This window comes from Dendropsophus ebraccatus, chromosome 8 (assembly GCF_027789765.1).
Source record: "Dendropsophus ebraccatus isolate aDenEbr1 chromosome 8, aDenEbr1.pat, whole genome shotgun sequence".
Classification (NCBI taxonomy): domain Eukaryota; kingdom Metazoa; phylum Chordata; class Amphibia; order Anura; family Hylidae; genus Dendropsophus; species Dendropsophus ebraccatus.
In genome coordinates, this window is record NC_091461.1 from 118605933 (window position 1) to 118626362 (window position 20430).

Consider the following 20430-nt stretch of genomic DNA (forward strand, 5'->3'; position numbering starts at 1 on the left):
TGTGATGCGGCGCTATTAGAATCAACGGTGCCGCGTCACAGAAGGGAAATCATCACAGTGGGGGTCGGCGGGTCTGTCGCCAGAGCTATGAGGCGGGCTGGTGCTCAGAAACAGAAACTTGGGGGGGATTTATGAAGACCGGCGTACAAGTACGCTGGTCTTATATTAGGCTTTGCCCCCTTTTTTCCGTCAGGATTCAAAGAGATGCATGCCTCTTTGTGAATCTGAACAGCCTAGCGCCCGAACCTGGCATACTAATTCAGCAGGTGTAGATTTGGACCATGATTTACAACTGCAAGCAGGCGTAAATCATGATAAATGAGGGAGGAGGCCACACCTCTTCCCCACATTATCACGCCCCCCAAGCTCTCCCAGCCCACCCATCGGGCGAGCAGGGCACACGGCAGGCGTATACCTCAGGCGGCATTTCATAAATGTCCCTCTTCATGTCCATGTTCAGCAACATCTCCGAATCTGAATGCTCAACGTTTAACTCCCTGCGTCTAGAGAAGTTAGATGACGCCCAAGGACTGCCTCAAGAACATGGAGCCCCCCCTATGGCCTATGGCTGTATCCAGGTTTTCCAAGACTCCCAACTTCTCCAGATGCAGGTAGTAGAGATGAGTCCAACTGGAGCCTGCTTGAGTTTGAATGTTTTGGGACTGAAGAAATTGGATGCAGCCCATGGGAGTCCTTGAAAACATGAATACATCCTTAGGTCCTACGGCTGCATCCAACTTCTTCAACCACTGGTATTCAAATGCCGAATGATTGGACTCAAGCATGCTCCAGTTGTGTTCATCTCTGGTCGTAAAATATTCCAAACTTATATTCTAAGATATTAGGATTACTAAAAAAAATTAGTTACATTTTAGTTAGTGATATCTTGGTTTCCATTTGAGCAATGTATTAGTTGGCATCTGACATACATAATACATTGTACCAAACCTTCCAGGCCCAATGGCCCCCTTTACACTGCCGTAACGGCGCTCTAGATAATCATCTACAAAAGTCTTTTCTAAGGCCCTTAAAAATCCCGTAGACAATTATTGACTATGGCATCTCCATGAATGATTTGGCTTCAGTGATGCGGACCTGAACCCCATCCAGGCTCCATTGGCCATCACTTTTCTTACGTTTGATACAAATGATCCCGGAGCTTAAATCCATCGAGCGCGTTGGGCGATACGTTTCAATCTCTCATCGCCGCGACTCTTTCCAAATCCAAATCACATCAAATAGTGTCACAAAATAATTAGCGCAGACACGAAAGCGGTTACCACCTTTTCCTCTGTATATTTCCAAGACACACAAACAGTTTGCAGGTTTTAGAATATAGCTGAAAGAATTACAAGTAATCAGATCTGGAGAGGGTCAACAGTGCAAACTTTTTAAGACTAATGTTTATTTAGAAAGCTGAGTGATGTCTGTTGCTTTTCTTGTGTCCCTGTGCCAAAATACTAATGACTTTACCAGACAAAGCAAAGCTGTGCAGGGGGAAGAAAAAAAATCCGAAGACCACCGGAGAAAATCTATATGTTGGGGAGGAAAATCTTCCCAAAATAAACTTCACATTCCGGAGGATCAATAACTGTTTCATGCCTGTATATAAAAACAGTAATATTCATCATATTATGGTACGGAAAAGAATATACAATTATAAACCTTTATCTAAATGTTTTTGAATTTTCAATTTTTAAAATTGTATTTCATTCGTAGGATTTATTAATTTATTAATTTAAAGGCTGTTTTTATTTTAGAAAAAAAAAAATTGTAAGTATTAAATTACTTTTAACAGTTCTTATTGGAAAGAATATTAAAAAAAAATAAAAAAATGAATCAATGCTTTATTTAAAAAAAATATTCAATCCAACCTTAAAGTGGCTTCAATTTTTTTTTTAACATTACGGGTCACATTTAGAATCTGATTGTCAATTTTATCTTGCACTTGAGAATTTTTTTCATGCCTTGTAACCCCCCCACCCCGTACCTTGTGCAAAAATTGGTGCACTGGCCTTGATGAATCTTGCACAAATTTTGTGCCCAATTTTTTTTGGGCTGAAACAGTATGGCTAAAAAACGACTCCAGGGCAGAAAAAAAATTAAAAAATCACACACCATAAATCTGACTATCAAAGTTGCTAAATTGAATCCACGTCCCCTGCGAGTGTAAAAAATTAAAATCGTTGCAAACTGCTGAAAAATACCGCAAGTAACTTTATAAGTCTTGCGCAAATTTTTACACAAGCATTCATTATTAGTCAAAATAGTAGGGCAAACCCAATGATACATTTGACCTTATATGTATATTTTCAATTTTGTTTTTGTAAATTTTACGTTATTTGTATGAATTTTTCAAAAGCCTAATTCTGTAAATTGATTCATTTTATGAATAGATTAAAAAAAATTAAACAATTTATTCCCCCCCTACATTTTGAGTCTTATTATTAACTGTGAACCATTATCATAAGGGAAGTTAAAAACAATAAAAAAATATTTTTTTTAAAGATTTAAAATTTTGATTAAATTTACAAATTGCTAATGTCTTACTAATAAAATACAATGTGACGATACTGTTTCTACTGCAGCAAAGTAAATATTTAAAGGTTTGCCTTAAAAAATAATTGATTGCCCTTTTTGTCGGCTGGAATGGGGGGGGGGGGGGGATATTAATGTGTTTGCTTAACTGGCAATCTCATCAGAAAATTCAAGAAGGATCCCCCCCCCCCCCGGCTTCCAACAAAGAATCCACATGGAAAATCAATTGCAAATAACAAGCTTGTATGGAAGCCTCACACTTTCTGTTGAGTTATTAGCCAAGAAATATGTGAATGAACGTTGGATTTCGACGAGTTATTCCTTTATTAGTCTCCGAGGCTCATCGCAAACCACAAATTTTGTTTTGGGTTATCCAAGTATGAAGGAAGAATTATGATTTTTAGTTAATTGTATCCACTTACGAGCGGAATGAAAGAGACGGTAGAAAAATATACAAATAAAAAAGTTCCTTTATATGGGATCTCAGTCTATTAAAATCTCCGCTGTTCGGCTGGATACACAGTAGTTTTATTGTAACCAGTAAAGATTTTTTATTAGATCTGGAAAATGAATCATTTTTAACATTTATAAACTTGTATAAACTTCGGCCGTTGTAAAAAAGGAAGATTCTCACATGTTAATTAGATTTCAGGGTAAAGGCTCGGAGGCGATGACCCCCCAACCTGTGACCCTTCAGCTGTTACCAAACTGCAGATCCCATCGTGTCCCCACTGTCAGTGTATGATGGGAGTTGTAGTTTGGCCGCAGCTGGAGGGTCGCAGGTGCTCTAAGGCCACGTTATACAACTAGAGGCCCAGCCATGTCTTGATCCTTAAAGGGATATTCCCATCTCAGCTAACATAGTTATACTTGTACGACTCGTTAAGTTAAATATTTTTGCAAATACATTAATTTACCAAACTTTGCTCTTTCCTTCCCATTATTGACAGCTCATTCTCTAGTTTATGAACCACCACTCTGCTCTAAAAGCAGAGGTCTGGCTGGTTTATATACAGCTATAGTATACATTTTATACAGTATATATGCACTATATCTCTATACATCTACATGATAGCTATATATACACACTAGCCAGACCACTGCTTTTAGAGCAGAGTGGTGGTTGAAAACGTAGACAATTAGTCAAGGGAAGGAGCGTCATATCAGGAGAAGGAGGCAATGATTGTATTTGCAAAAATGTTTAATTTCATGTGTCCCACAAGTATAACTACATTAGCGGAGACGGGAATATCCCTTTAAGAAGTGTCAGTCATTGGTTAATTATAATGAATGTTATATAGTTATTGTACACCATAGAATAGTAGATTTATAACGTATATGTTGCAACATGTAAATATAACCTGAGACATGACGTCCTGGCAGAGAATGGGCTCTATGTATTCTTACACACATATTGTCGGTGCCTTGTTCTTTCTGTGTGGAGTGTAACAGTAGAGTTTCTACATTGAAGCAACTTGTGATTGTTAAAGGGATTCTCCAGGCTAATATAATTGACAGGATGGACCATCAATCACTGACTAGACAGGTGCCAACACCCGGCCGCCCCACCCATCAGCTGTTTAGTGTCCACACTACTGAGTGAACAGGGCCAGAAGCAGTTGGCTCGGTTCACTGTGTAGTAGTAGTAGATCCATATATCTGCCTCTCAGCTGTAGCCAACTGTTCACTATGTGTGTCTGATTGACAGGGGTGCTGGGTGTCACCAACAAGCAAGTGAACATCAATCAATTATAAAAGCCTGGAAAAACCCCTTTAATGGGTGAAATACTTAAAAAAAAAAATAATTAAATGATTGATTTCTTACATATGTTAAGTTCTTAAAGGGGTATTCCACTCAAACATAACTTTTGATATGTTGCTGCCCAGGGTAAGGCTAACAATTCCTTCCATACTTATCGTTATTATCTATTCAGTCTTCTTTCCCCAGTTCTCAGCTGCTGCTTTCTGCTGAAGACACAAAAATCTGTGTGTGAGCTTTCCTCTCTGTCTCCTCCTCCTACCCCTTCCTTCTGATGTAAACAAGTCCCTGGCAGGCTTTATCTGCAACATTGTAGCTTCTTTGTAATGCTGGGAGGATTATTCTGAGGTCAAGTTGCTAATGAACTCACTATGATTGACCCTCCCAGCATTACAAAGAAGCTACAATGTTGCAGATAAAGCCTGCCAGGGACTTGTTTACATCAGAAGGAAGGGGTGAGGAGGAGGAGGAGACAGAGAGAAAAGCTCACACACAGATTTTTGTGTCTTCAGCAGAAAGCAGCAGCTGAGAACTGGGGGAAGAAGACTGAATAGATAATAACAAGTATGGAAGGAATTGTTAGTCTCACCATGGGCAGCAACATATCAAAAGTTATGTTTGAGTGGAATACCCCTATAATTTATAAATTTCCTTATAAAAAGGACCTGGAAATATTCAGTTTTTCAGTATTGATTTAAGCAGTGGTAACCTGAACTCCAGCAGCTTTCTCGGCTTTACTGTGTATACTTAGACAAGGTAAGCAGAGTCATCTCATTATGAAAGATAGGAGAGTTATGAAAGTTCTGCTGGAGGCCGAGATAGAGCACAATAACAACACTATAAACACATACTAGAAAGTGAAGCAAGTAGTCCGTCTCTCCGCCCAGCATTGCTTTGTAACGTTATATTATGTATATATTAAAGTGACACGCAGCCCCATTGCTCTTTGACACCTGACATATAATACTTGCTCCGTGTAACTTTAATTCTGAAGTTCCTTAAACTCGTTACGTCCCTCCGGGAGCCGGCCGTAATATCAAGAGCCATTTTCTCTAAACATAAGTATGCGGCGTACAACCCGGCTGAAAGACGGGTATCACGTCTCTGATCTCCGTGTGGCACAACAATTAGGCTTAAATCGCCCACATTAGCAGCGTTACTGAGTGATCTCGCCACCAGTCATTCCATTTATTGTTGCATATTTCAATCTCTCGCTCTTTGACATAAGTAAACAAATCCACGGGAAAACAGATAAACGCAAGCGAGAAAATTGTTCTGTTTCCCAAAGTGTAAGGTCCCCCGGGTGGCGGGCTTGACATTTTGTATTGTTTATATCACTTACATAAGGTAAATATTTGGGTGTGTGGATGAACTACGTGCAAAATGGCATCTGGACCCAATGGGGTCAGTTACTAATGTTTGCCGTGTGCACTGGGGGAAGCCGGACGCTCAAACAGAAAGAAATGTCCTTGTAATGTCTCATGCAGATCTCCCATAGTTCAGCAGTAATTGCTTCTAGAATACTGGAATTTCTTTTTTTTTTTTTTTGTACAAAAATCCCTTGCTTCAGTTCCAAAATAAAGGTTTTTTTTTTTTAAAAAAAGGGGAACTCCAGTAAAATTATTATTATTTTTTTTTTGCAAATTAACCGATTACAGATTTGTATTTTACTTCTATTAAAAAATTTCAAATCTTCCAGTACATATCAGCTGCTGTATGTCCTGCAGAAAGTGGTGTATTCTTTCTAGTCTGACACAGTGCTCTCTGCTGCCACCTCTATCCAGAGCAGCAGCAAATCCCCATAGAGTACCTCTCCTGCTCTGGACAGTTCCTAACATGGACAGAGGTGGCATCAGAGAGCAATCCATCAGATCGGAGAGAATTCACCACTTCCTGCAGGACATACAGCAGATGATAAGTATTGGAGGACATTTGAATTAAAGTAAATTACAAATCTATATAACTTTCTGGTAGGAGTTGATTTGATTTTTTTGTTTTTGCTGGAGTACCCTTTTAAATATATATTTTAGTAATGGGATCTTCATTTTTCTTAATCCCCAGCATAGACCTAGATTTAAAGGTGAACTGCGACAAACCTAAAAAAACAGGGAGGGCAGGGGGTGGTGGGAACACAATAATTAAGTTACACTACCCCTTTAATTACAAACTGTCTGAGATTGTCCATCTTGTATGACGATTGATGATGGTCATATCTATTGGAGGGCGACCAGTGTGTATAATACAGTATCCTGGATCTCCATCAGTTCGGTGGCCTCCCCTGTCTGCCCAGTTCTGCTCATGATACACACATTACATCCAAAGATTTCCGATGTATCCTTGTTTTAACCTTGATAAATCCCTCTAAATTCTGAGACTTAAAATCCAGACGAAACGATCAAAAAAAGTCATTAAATCAATGTCGTCCATCGGCCCAAAAAGCAGGAAATCTTTAAAACCGGCCCGATGGATTGACTGGTAGTAGCCGGATGACAATTGCTGATGTGATTTAATAAGCCGAACACCCGGGATCTTTGCCCGTATCCTTTCTGCTTTTTCTCTTTACACTTTTTTAAAATTTATTTGAGATGATTGAGTATTACACATGTGTAGCCAATGGACTGATGGATATGAGGACCCCGGGAGGTGAGTGCTGACCACGTATGATGTTACTATGAAATTCAGATCAGGAGGTAGGTGCCGACCATGTATTATGTTACTATGAAATTCGGATCAGGAGGTGAGTGCCGACCACGTATGATGTTACTGTGAAATTTAGATCAGGAGGTGAGTGCCGACCATGTATGATGTTACTATGAAATTCGGATCAGGAGGTGAGTGCCGACCACATATGATGTTACTATGAAATTTGGATCAGGAGGTGAGTGCCGACCACGTATGATGTTACTATGAAATTCAGATCAGGAGGTAGGTGCCGACCATGTATGATGTTACTATAAATTCGGATCAGGAGGTGAGTGCCGACAATGTATGATGTTACTATGAGATTCGAATCAGGAGGTGAGTGCCGACCACATATGATGTTACTATGAAATTCGGATCAGGAGGTGAGTGCCGACCACGTATGATGTTACTATGAAATTCAGATCAGGAGGTAAGTGCCGACCATGTATGATGTTACTATGAAATTCGGATCAGGAGGTGAGTGCCGACCACGTATGATTTGACTATAAAATTAGGATCAGGAGGTGAGTGCCGACCACGTATGATTTGACTATAAAATTTGGATCAGGAGGCAAGTGCCGACCACGTATGATGTTACTATGAAATTCAGATCAGGAGGTGAGTGCCCACCACATATGATGTTACTATGAAATTAGGATCAGGAGGTAAGTGCCCACCACATATGATGTTACTATGAAATTCGGATCAGGAGGCGAGTGCCGACCACGTATAATGTTACTATGAAATTTGGATCAGGAGGTGAGTGCCCACCACATATGATGTTATTATGAAATTCGTATCGGGAGGTGAGTGCCAACCATGTATGATGTTACTATGAGAATAGGACTAGTGTTGAGCCTGTTTGGGTTTGGCAATGTTCTCATAACCCAAGTGCTCGGGATTTGCTGGAGAAGTTAGATGCAGCCAACTCTACTGCCCCCAATAAGCATATGGACTTATGAGGGTACGATAGTAGTGGTGAATATCCCCCATTGTTGAAGAGTCTAGTAAGTGAGTGGTCTCCAGTCCTCACACTTAGAGGGAAGAGTCTGCTGGATTTTATTATGAGCATACAATATTCCTTATCTTGCTCTTTGTCCAACTGGCCGAGTGTCGCAATTCGCTTCTATTTGTCACCAAAGTCCTTTGCCAAACAGAGAGAATAATTGATCCAAGTGCTGGTCTAAGTCTAACTACAAAGTCAAAGATTTCCTCTGTTTGATCTGGCGCTCAAGACATCGTCCTGGCTCAATGCGTCTGAACATATTTGTCTGCCTTGGTATGTAGCTCATATAGAAGCTTGCAGAAACTGGCCTTAGAGGAGAAGTCCGGTGAAGTTTTTTATTAAAGTATTGTACTTCCCCCCAAAATCACCAATATAAACTTATTACAGGAAAGGCTTATAAAGTGCTTTTTTTCCTGCACTTACTACTGCATCAAGGCTTCACTTCCTGGATAACATGGTGATGTCACTTCCTGGATAACATGGTGATGTCACTTCCTGGATAACATGCTGATGTCACTTCCTGGATAACATGGTGATGTCACTTCCTGGATAACATGGTGATGTCACTTCCTGGATAACATGGTGATGTCACTTCCTGGATAACATAGTGATGTCACTTCCTGGATAACATGGTGATGTCACTTCCTGGATAACATGGTGATTTTACTTCCTGGATGACATGGTGATGTCACTTCCTGGATAACATGGTGATGTCACTTCCTGGATAACATGGTGATGTCACCTCCTGGATAACATGGTGATGTCACTTCCTGGATAACATGGTGATGTCCCTTCCTGGATAACATGGTGATTTTACTTCCTGGATGACATGGTGATGTCACTTCCTGGATAACATGGTGATGTCACCTCCTGGATAACATGGTGATGTCACTTCCTGGATAACATGGTGATGTCCCTTCCTGGATAACATGGTGATTTTACTTCCTGGATGACATGGTGATGTCACTTCCTGCATAACATGGTGATGTCACTTCCTGGATAAAATGGTGATGTCACGACCCGACTTACAGAGCTGTGCGGGCTGTGGCTGCTGGAAAGGATGATGGCAGGGGGACACTGAGGGACACAGGGCACTGTAGGGACACTGAGCATCGCTCTGCTATCATCCTCTCCAGCAGCCACAGCCGCACAGCTGTCGGGTCATGACATCACCATGTTATCCAGGAAGTGACATCACCATGTTATCCAGGAAGTGACATTACCATGTTATCCAGGAAGTGACATCACCATGTTATCCAGGAAGTGACATCACCATGGTATCCAGGAAGTGACATCACCAAGTTACCCAGGAAGTGAAGCCTTGATGCAGTAGTAAGTGCAGGGAAAAAAGCCCTTTATAAGCATTTCCCATAATAAGTGTATATTGGTGATTTGTATAACTTTTGGGGGCAATACAATATTTTAATAAAATTTTTTGCTGGACTTCTCCTTTAAGGGGTATTCCAGGCATTAACATGTGATAAATCTTAGATTGAGGCAGCCTTCATTACTGGGACTCCTACCTTACATTAGATTAGGGTTACCCTTGGGATCCTTAGCTCCATGACCAAAGCAAGGAGTTTGAATGAATTAGCGGTTAAAGGGGTTCTCTGGTGAAATAGTTTTTTTTTTTTTTTTAAATCAGCTGGCGTCAGAAAGTTATACAGATTTATTATTTACTTCTATTTAAAAAATATTAACTCTTCCAATAATTATCAGCTGCCGTATGTCCTGCAGGAAGTGGTGTATTCTTTCCAGCCTGGCACAGTGCTCTCTGCTGCCACCGCTGTCCATGTCAGGAGAGGTTTTCTATGGGGATTTTCTACTGCTCTGTACAGTTCCTGACATGGCACTGGGGCACTGTGTCAGACTGGAGAGAATACGCCATTTCATGCAGGACATACAGCAGCTGATAAGTACTGGACGATTTAGGATTTTTATTTTTTATAGAAGTAAATTACAAATCTATATAACTTTCTGGCACCAGTTGATTTGAAAAAAAAAATAAAAATTATTTTGAGTGAGCATCCCCTTTTAATTATGGACAATTAATTTCCTCTAATTAATAAAATTAAACTGATACCAATGCTAGATTCCCTGTAAGGAGTAAGACATATCCCGCTGTGGGTCATTGAGTCTTGGGAATGGTAGTAGCAGCAGATGTATGGCTACAATCAGCTCTCCTGCGCCGCTCTCTAATCAGCCGGGGATCCCTTTAAGCCTCTTTCGCTCTCGGCCTGTTTGTGTTCTCTATCTCCGGCAGATGTTCAGATGCGTGACTATCCTCCAGGCTGAGATGCACTTGTGCGGAGGATTCTGTTTTTGATCTAATGGCGCTGCTGTTCACTGACACCCGGGCTGGCGGCTCTTCAGGACTGGTATCGCTGCCTGAAATTGTCTGTCCACAATTCCTCATTTAAGAGACACTAAACGCTCGGCGCGCACTTGTGTGAAGAGCGGGCAGAATGTGCAAAATTACAGGGATTAATGCCGGGCTAAGGGGGTTAGTGCAACAAAAATACTCCAAAATCAATCCAAAATCACAATTATTATAATGCGCTGCTTCCCCCGACGCCGGCCGGAGCGTAATTAGCGCTTTTTGCATATTCGGAAATGAAAAGCAGGCGCGGAGTGGTTAACCCTACGCGTTCCTGTCTGTCCGTCATGTAATCACAGGACGGAACTGCAGCTCTGAGGTTGTGTTTATTCTGCTTGTTTGTGCTGTTTTATGTAACCGGTTGTTGACACAGTGAAGTGACTGAAACGCGTCGGCTCTTCGGAATTGTCTCCGTGGCATCTGTGCCCTTTAATATTCAGCAAACAAAATGTTTTTACGAATAAACAGCGTATAAATTCCAACGCACGTCCGTAACGTTGGCTCTATAAGGGTTAAATCCGCAGGGCAAAGGCTTATTCCATTGTGGAATAAAAAAAATCTGCAGCATCTTCATTTTCCTTGCAGACGGTTTCCACTATGTGGGTTATAAATCCCCAACCGCATGTATCAGCCATGTGTGAACATTGCCCTTTAAATCAATTATATATATATATATATATATATATATAGTGTATATATATGTACTGTATATATATATATATATATATATATATATATATATGACCCCACATGTTGTGGGGATCAAATATTATATAACATAGTATGTGGAAACTGTCAGCAAGCTGCTATTGCTGTGCCTGATATTCTGATTATATAGCTCTGTTTAATAGAAGCAGACAGCGCCCTAGATGGTGTAGTGGCCATTCTAGGTTACTACAACATTGAAATAAATGGAAACTGAGCTGCAGTAACCAGGTATGGCCACTAGACAATGTATGGCGCTGTTGCTTCCATCTTTTTGTACTGAATATGTGGGGCTGCAGCAAGAAGCTAGACGGCTGGGGGGCCAGTTGTTGTACCCCAACTAGTTAGATATTAATGGTCTAACCTGAGGATAGGTCATTAAACGGGTCAGAAAATTATATAGATTTGTAATTTACTTCAATTTAAAAATCTCAGTTCTTCCAGTACTTATCAGCTTCTGAATGTCCTGCAGGAAGTGATGTATTCTCTCCAGTCTGACACAGTGCTCTCTGCTGCCACCTCTGTCCATGTCAGGAACTGTCCAGAGCAGGAGAGGTTTTCTATGGGGATCTGTTTTTCCGTTACCTTCCATTATAAAAAAAAAAGATCAAACAATATGGATGATTATGTTTTTGTGTACGTTAAAAGTAACGATTTAAAAAGACATAAGGCTGGGTTCACACTACGTTTCTACAACCCTTTTTTTGCAAAAAAACAGATGAAAAAACGGATGGAAAAAATTGCTGCATTTGTGTGCATCCGTTTTGATCCGTTTTTCCATTGAATTCCATTATAAAAAAAGGATAAAAATGGATCCGTTTTTTTTTTATGTACACAAAAACGTAGTCCACCTCATTTTTGTGTCTGTTAAAAAAACAAACAAAAAAAACAGATCCTTTTTTTATAATGGAAGTCAATGGAAAAAACGGATCAAAATGGATACACACAAATGGATAAAAAAAACAGATTGCAAAAACGTAGTGTGAACTCAGCCTATAGTTAAACGGACTGCAGACACGCAATGTGAACGCAGTCTTACTGATCCAACAAGTTTCAAACCTTAAATCAGCTGTTTCTAAAAAGTGCAATGTTGATTTATCACTTTAAGGCAAGTTGTCTCTATGAAAATGCCAAGTAATCAATGTTCATCATGTTATAGATCAGGAAAAGCTGAACAAATCAATATATATATATGTGTGTGAAAAGTCTTAGTATAACTCGTAATTGAAATCACAGCTTGTTCTGGGTTAAGGAGTCCAGTGGGCGGAGCCACTGAACAATAGGGTCACTCTCTGGAATCTTACTGAATTGTCCCATAAATATATATATCAATCTTTTCAGCTTTTTCTGCTCTATAACATGATGCTAATAGATGAGAGAGCATTTGTTTGGCAACAGGATCCCTTTAAGTAAGAAACTAAGCATGCCAAAGCACCCATTACCATTCATGCTTGCAGTGCATAACAAATGGTGGAGGAAAAAATAATAGTATAATAAAAATTAAATAGTATAATAAAAAAATATAAAAATAAAATAAATATCAATTTTAAGGGGAAATAGCTTGTTCTAGAAGCCCCAATCCTTCGCATTCTATGGCTGCCACCATCTCCGTGCGTAACCTTGTGCGGCCATCTTGTTCCATGCAGTGTGTTTACATTGGCGCTTGGCTCTGGTCCAAGGTTTACTCATTTCTAACCAATTTCTTAGTGTCTTTTAACAACTTACATGCTCAAGAGTTCAATATTGTGTTATGTGTCTAAATAATATGTCAACTTCTATTTTACTCCCCTGCAATACAATACCCTGTATACCGAGCTATTTAAACTAGAGGGATTGGGTTACATTGCTGGGAGATGTCCTAGAGATTACCCGGGAAAAGTACAATGAAACAGTCCATTCTCTGATTTATCTCTCCACATTGCGTCTTATGGGGAAAGATACATTTACCGTCTCTAAAAGGGGTTATCCAGGAGTGTAACACCTTGTATTCTGCCATACAATAACAAAGGAATGTATAACAATAAAACAGACTGCTGCCGGCAACGAAGCTCGGCTGAGAACGGACGCGGAAATGGTTTTTAGCATTTTAATGCAAAAATATACAAGAGCATCCAGTCTGTTCTTTTAACGCCCCCCTACAATTAAAGGGGTATTCCACTCAAACATAACTTGCCCATGGTGAGACTAAGGGTAGTATTACACGGGGCCCGATATTAACTGTAAACGAGCGCCGATCTGCTAGTTTACTGGGCCTATTACACGGCCCGATAATCGTTTAATAGGGGCTGCATGGACATCATTACCGATGCCCTTGCAGCACTTGCTAAACTGGCATACATTACCTATCCATGGTCCAGGGCTCCTCTTGTGGTCCGCTTCTCCTTCTCCCCAGATCCCAGCTTCAGAGCGTCCTGTCTTAACTGACAGGCCGCTCAGCCAATCCTGGACTGTGATTGGCTGAGCGGCCTGTCAGCTAAGAAGCTGGAGCGTGCGTGACCTGTGGAGAAGCAGAGCGCAGGAGCAGCCCTGGACCATGGATAGGTAATGTATTTACTTTGCTAATCGCCGGCCGCGCACCACTATGGTGCCCAACAATTATAGGTCCAAACCTATATCAACGATCATCGGCTGATCGTTGTGTTTATTACACGGAGCGATAATCGGTCGGATAGGTCCGATTCGGCCGATTATCGCTCCGAGTAATATTACCCTAACAATTCCTTCCATACTTGTTATTATCTATACAGTTTCCTTCCCCCAGTTCTCAGCTGCTGCTTTCTGCTGAAGAGACAAAAAACTGTGTGTGAGCCTTTTCCTCTGTCTCCCCCTCCCTTCTGAGACAGCTGATGTAAATAAGTCCCTGGCAGGCTTTATCTGCAACACTGCAGCTTCTTTGTAATGCTGGGAGGCTTAATCAGCAACTTGACCCCAGAATAACCAGATTTCAAAGAAGCTACAATGTTGCAGATAAAGCCTGCCACAGACTTGTTTACATCAGCCATCTCAGAAGGAAGGGGGGAGGAGGGGGAGCCAGAGAGAAAAGCTCACACACAGATTTTTGTGTCTTCAACAGAAAGCAGCAGCTGAGAACTGGGGAAGGAGACTGAACAGATAACAACAAGTATGGAACCAATTGTTATTCTCACCATGGGCAGCAACATATGAAAAGTTATGTTGGAGTGGAGTACCCCTTTAAGGTGGTATGAATCTAACATCTAACGATAGATAACATGCTCCTTGGGGGTGTGGCCTTAGTTTATGCAGAGGTGGCAGTCTTACAAAGCATATGAAGGCAGCAGTATTCAGCATGGCATGTGATGGGCGGGGGCCCTGTTATACACTTCACTTTCGGGCCCCTTGGCATCCGGTTATACTTCTGTACTTTTTATGGTTTCAGAATGACTTTTCCTCTGTACTGACTAGCGCTCAGGAAAAAAATTTGATCTCACAGATGTTCAGCCTGATCTGGAAGTGGTTTGGATAGACTGATGGCAAATCTCGGCCACTGCTGGTATAATATTTAAAAGTGGACTCTATAATTAGATCATAAAATTAAAACTTTGCATAAATATACTAAAAACATACAAAAATACTTTTTTTTTTTTTTACCCAACTCTATTTTTTCCCCACTGTCTCTAAGAGAATCTAATCTAATAAATGTGCAGAACACTTGGTAAGGTCTCTGTTCCTCTTATGTTCTATCTAGACATTTTTCATCAGTCCAGTCTATGGGCTTTTTTTTTTGATAACTTGGTGGTACTCCGGCATTTTATTTTTCTTTAGAATCAACTGGTGTCAGAAAGTTATATAGATATGTCATTTACTTCCATTTAAAAATCTCCAGCCTTCCAGTACTTATCAGCTGCTGAATGTCCTGCAGGAAGTGGTGTATTCTCTCCAGTCTGACACAGTGCTCTGTGTCGCCACCTCTTTCCATGTCAGGAACTGTCCAGAGCATTTCTATGGAGATTTGCTGCTGCTCTGGACAGTTCCTGACATGGACAGAGGTGGCAGCAGAGAGCACTGTGTCAGACTGGAGAGAATACACCACTTCCTGCAGGACATACAGCAGCTGATAAGTACTGGAAGACACAAGATTTTTAATAGAAGTAAATTACAAATCGGTATAACTCTCTGGTACCAGTTGATTTGAAAACTTTTTTTCCCCACTGGAGTACCCCTTTAAGGATTCTGCATATAGCGATGTCAAGCACACGGACATTTTTAAATAGAAGTAATTTAAAAATACGTATAACTTTCTGCCACCAGTTGATTTGATATAAGAAATGTTTCATCTGAGTTCCCCTTTAGAAGTCTTTATACAATTGTTATTGTTAGAAGGGATTTCAAATAATAAATAAACTGATCATAGGTCGTATCTTTGCTGAGAACCCCGGCCTTTGCTCTCTACAAAACTACAACTCCCATCATGCCTGGACAGCCAAAACTAAGGCATCTATAAAGGTGAATGGCCGGCATTGTACCGATCAATGATACTGGTCATTAATGGTGGGGATTGTGTCCTTAAAGGGTTACGGTGCCACATTCCCTTTAAGGTATAATATATTCTCCTTTATTTGTATCATTAGTCTTATGACAATATGACAATCATTTATAATTTTTTTTTTTTTTTTTGCAATCCGCTAAATATAAACTTACCATGGTAACTCAATGCCTCTTATTTGCGGCTTTTCGGCTCGGTGACCGCCCCATTATCAGATTCCCAGATATATATTTGGTGCATGTACTTATAGAAACTGTACATAGCGCTGTCATGCATCAGGATGATGGTTAGAGCAGCAGATGGGAAAAGAATGACTTACATGTCATCGGGACGATTTATTGGGGTATCGTGTTTGCAATAGTTAAGCATGACATCCCATTAAACAGTCATAACATTCTCTGGCTGTGTAGAGAAACAAGACTAATATTAAACAATAACATATGGAGGGCACGGAGCTCACCCTGCTACACAGGAGTGGACTTGTACATACAAAACCCCAGGATCCGATCTGCCTTCAATTATCATGGAGACTTTATTATTCAAAATAAATAATTCAAACAATAATAAAGTGATACAGTATTCATAAGTAATAAAGGGGAAAAACAATAAACAACAAAAACCCGTAACTAATAAAGAAAAAAAAAAAAAACGATAATAAAGTGATACAGTATTCATAAGTAATAAAGGGGAAAAACAATAAACAACTAAAACCCGTAACTAATAAAGAAAAAAAAAAAAACGATAATAAAGTGATAAAGTATTCATAAGTAATATGGGAAAAACAATAAACAACAAAAACCCGTAACTAATAAAGAAAAAAAAAAAAACGATAATAAAGTGATACAGCATTCATAAGTAATACAGGGGAAAAACAATAAACAAGAAAAACCCGTAACTAATAAAGAAAAAAAAAAAAAAACGATAATAAAGTGATACAGTATTCATAAGTAATACAGGGGAAAAACAATAAACAAGAAAAATCCGTAACTAATAAAGAAAAAAAAAAAAAAACGATAATAAAGTGATACAGTATTCATAAGTAATATGGGAAAAAAACAATAAACAAGAAAAATCCGTAACTAATAAAGAAAAAAAACAATAAATGACAAACATCTGTAACTAATAAAGAAAAAAAAAATGATAATAAAGTGATAAGGTATTCATAAGTATTACAGGAAAAAAACTAAACAACAAAAAAAACAATAATAAAGTGATACAGTATTCATAAGTAATATGAAAACAAAAAAACAAAAACAAAAATCAGTAACTAATAAAGAAAAAAAACAATAAACAACAAAAAAATTAATAAGTAATACAGGAAAAAAACAATAAACAACAAAAAATTTAAATCCAAATGATAGAAATAATAGAAAGAATAAAATTTTAATCTGAGATACATTGGGATAGGATATACTGAAATAAAACCTGGAACTAATTCAATCTCCCATCTGTTGACTGTAAATATTTAATTTATAAATTAATTGCTCATTCAAAAAAGAAAAAAAAAAAGTTTTTCCCCCCCTCTAACCAGTCCTTGAATTGAATTCTTTGAATACTATCTCTTCCATGGAAAACTAGGTGACCAATATATGACAACTAGAGATAAGCGAAGCGAATCTGACAAATTCCAATTCGCAGCGAATTGGGCGTTTAATTCGCCTCATTGTGATTTGCGAATTCGCCAAATTTGCTTTGTAAAATCGCTAAACCCGCCGGCCACAATAGTGACCACACATGTTAGATTATACTTACACAGTTGTGAAATTACACAGTTGCTAACATTAGGCAGTTGCGAATATTATGCAATTGCGTACATCACGAGATAAACGTTCGCGTGTTCGGAAATGATTGTTATAACAAACAAATTGTTTGTATCTGCGAACACGAACAATCAGCGGCATTTTCGTACGAACATATGAACATTTACAAACATGTCCGCTCGCCACAACTTTTAATGAGATTCGTTTGTATGCGATTCGCGAATATTCACCAATTTGCGCAAATATTCGCGAACTTTGCAAAACGAATTTCCGAGTCATTGGCTCCTCTCCAATGACAACCATTCCAAGCTTAGAGCCCTCACAGCAATTATTTCCTGTTTATGTAGAGATTAGAGACGAGCAAACCTGGAGCGCGTTGCGTTTCGTTTGAACCCCAAGATCAGCATTTGATTACCGGTGGCCGAAGATGTTGGATGCAGCCTAGGGCCGTTCTACATGGGACGGTTATCGTTTGAAAAATCGTTGGATCGTTCGAATTTAAACCATAATCGTTTTGTGTAATAGGAGGCAAGGATTAAACGACCAACGAGAGTCTGGACCTATTTTCTTCGTTGATCATTCAAAAATCGTTTGAAAATCATTCGGTGTAATAACACGTCGTTCGGTCGTTCTCTGGTCTATCAGCCAGGAAAGGACGAGTGCAAGTAACGATCATCATCCTGTGTAATAGGGTGAACGATTTAAGATTGTTTGGCATCGTTTATCGTTAACCGTTAATCGCTGAAAAATCGTCCCATGTAATATTAGTTAGGGACTCCTGGAAGACTTGGATACAGCCTATGGGCCAGGGCTGTATCCATGTTTTCCAGGCAGCCTTAGGGCTGGATCCAACTTCTGCAGCCACATGTAATCAAATGCAGAGTGTTCTGGTTCAGACGAAACTCAGCTTGCCCCAGGTTCACTTATTTCCAGCAGTGATCCATCCTTTGGCTTCTATCTCAGTGTTGCTTCCTTAGAAAAATATATAAGTCTATCCATCAGGTTTGATAGTGCCGGGGTCTAATCTCTCCTGGTGCCGTCCTTCTCAATAGAATGCTCTTTTAGTGTGAAGGTTTGGGGTCAAAGGGGTGGGTATTAGAGCCCTCATGCCCTAGGCCTGCCATGCCTCTCAGTACAACACAGTTCCTGACATGGACAGAGGTGGCAGCAGAGAGCACTGTGTCAAACTGGAGAGAATACGCCCCTTCCTGCAGGACATACAGCAGTTGATAAGTACTGGAAGACTGGAGATTTGTAAATAGAAGTAATTTACAAATCTGTATAACTTGCTGGTAGCAGTCCATCTGAAAAAAAAAATGGTCGTTGTGGCACTTAAAATGGCATTGATTTCAATGCAAAATTTCCACAGCCGTACTAAACAACGGTCCTTATTCAATACATTTTGTGAACAATGGCCATTGTTTGCATTGACTTCAATTCAACACATTTTTCTATGACAAAAACGGCCGTTGTTTTAATTGCAAACAGCGGCCGTTCTTGTCATAAAAAATATGTTGTGTGACAATAGCCTTACAGGTTTATGACTACAACTAGAAGTAATTATAGCAGGTAGATGTGGATGTATTCTGAAGCTGCATGTAGTCTGATAGATCTTGGCAGCGGGCAGCTAGCCTTGTCCGTACTCGAGTCTTTTAAAGGAAACAATCTATGATTAGGGTTGTTGAGGATCCTACTCCTGTCACACACCAAAAACAACAGCAGACTCACTAAATACAGGATGAGAAACCGCAAATTAAAGGCTGAGCGCTGTAGAGGCGAGTCCAAGAGCCGACCACGAGAGCGGAAAAATAACTGAGAGAGAGAGAGGCGCGCTGCCTCGTGGATAGAAACTCCCAGAACTCTCAAATCCTCAAGATCCTAGAAGGCAAATAACATGTCGAGAACCCAAGAAATTCGAGAACATGTCCCAGTATCCCGACAATGCTGCCGTTTATGCAATGCCATTATGTTTCCCGGCACTTTTTCCCTGAAATTTTATTTGTCCGATTTCTGAAATAATTTGCTATACTCTCCAAATGCACAAAAACCCCCCAAAACAAAACAAAAACTTTCCAAATGGTCTTGAGTAAAAATAGCCACCTGTTTTACGTATACAGTTGATATGGAGACTTATAAGTCTCCATAGTAACAGACTACAAACAAGCTCTGTGTAGTCTGATGCTTACAAACCCTTCCACCTATCTATAAAAGGAGAAGTCTGGCGATTTTGAAAATCCAGCAGCTGGCAGGGGGAATTTGATCAAGAGTCAGAACTTACCTGTCCCCATGCCCATGGTCCGGGCTGAAGGACTGGCTACTCAGCCAATCAATGGCTGGAGCTGTGTCCTGCCCCAGTTACTGACTGTCTGAGCGGCCAGTCCATCAGCCGGGTGGGGAAGTGTACACCCCAGAGATCCCGGAGCCCAACGGGGTCCCGAGGCTGAGAACCTAAAGCATCCAAGCCCTAGGCCTGCAGCTCCTTGCTCTTCTTCTTCCCTGCCTTTCTTTGTAGCCATGCTCCTGGGATGGATTACCTTGAGCTGCTGAAGAAGAGAGAAGAACTGCAGGCCTAGAACACGGATGCTGTAGGCCCCTCCTCTTTAACAAAAGATCTTTTTAACACAAATAATGGCACCAGGAGATGAAGGGATCCCAAGACACGACATGGATCGATACTGGCAATGTGACAGTATCAGTGTGTTTTTTTTGGGACGGGATTATTGGTGGCAACAGATTTAGTGTGGTGACTTTATAATTTAGTACTCTCACTTCCTTGGTACACAGAGATAAGAGGAAAGCATTAATTTACCTTTGTGGATCCTCTTCCTCTCTTGCACAATGCAATATCTAAGCCCCGCCTCCATTTCCTGTGTCTGTCCCTAGTCTCTCTGTTTCTACAGACAGAAATCTCCTGACAACCGACAGTGAGCATCAGATTGCAGGAAAGTGAGACACCTAGTGTTCAAGATGTAATTTTTGATAAATGAAGTAATTTAGAAATATGTTCGGAATCCCATAAACTATTAACAAAAAAGTATACATAGCCTTCGAGAAAAGTAGTCCTTTAGATCTCAACCGTGAAGAGTCACGCAGTCTATG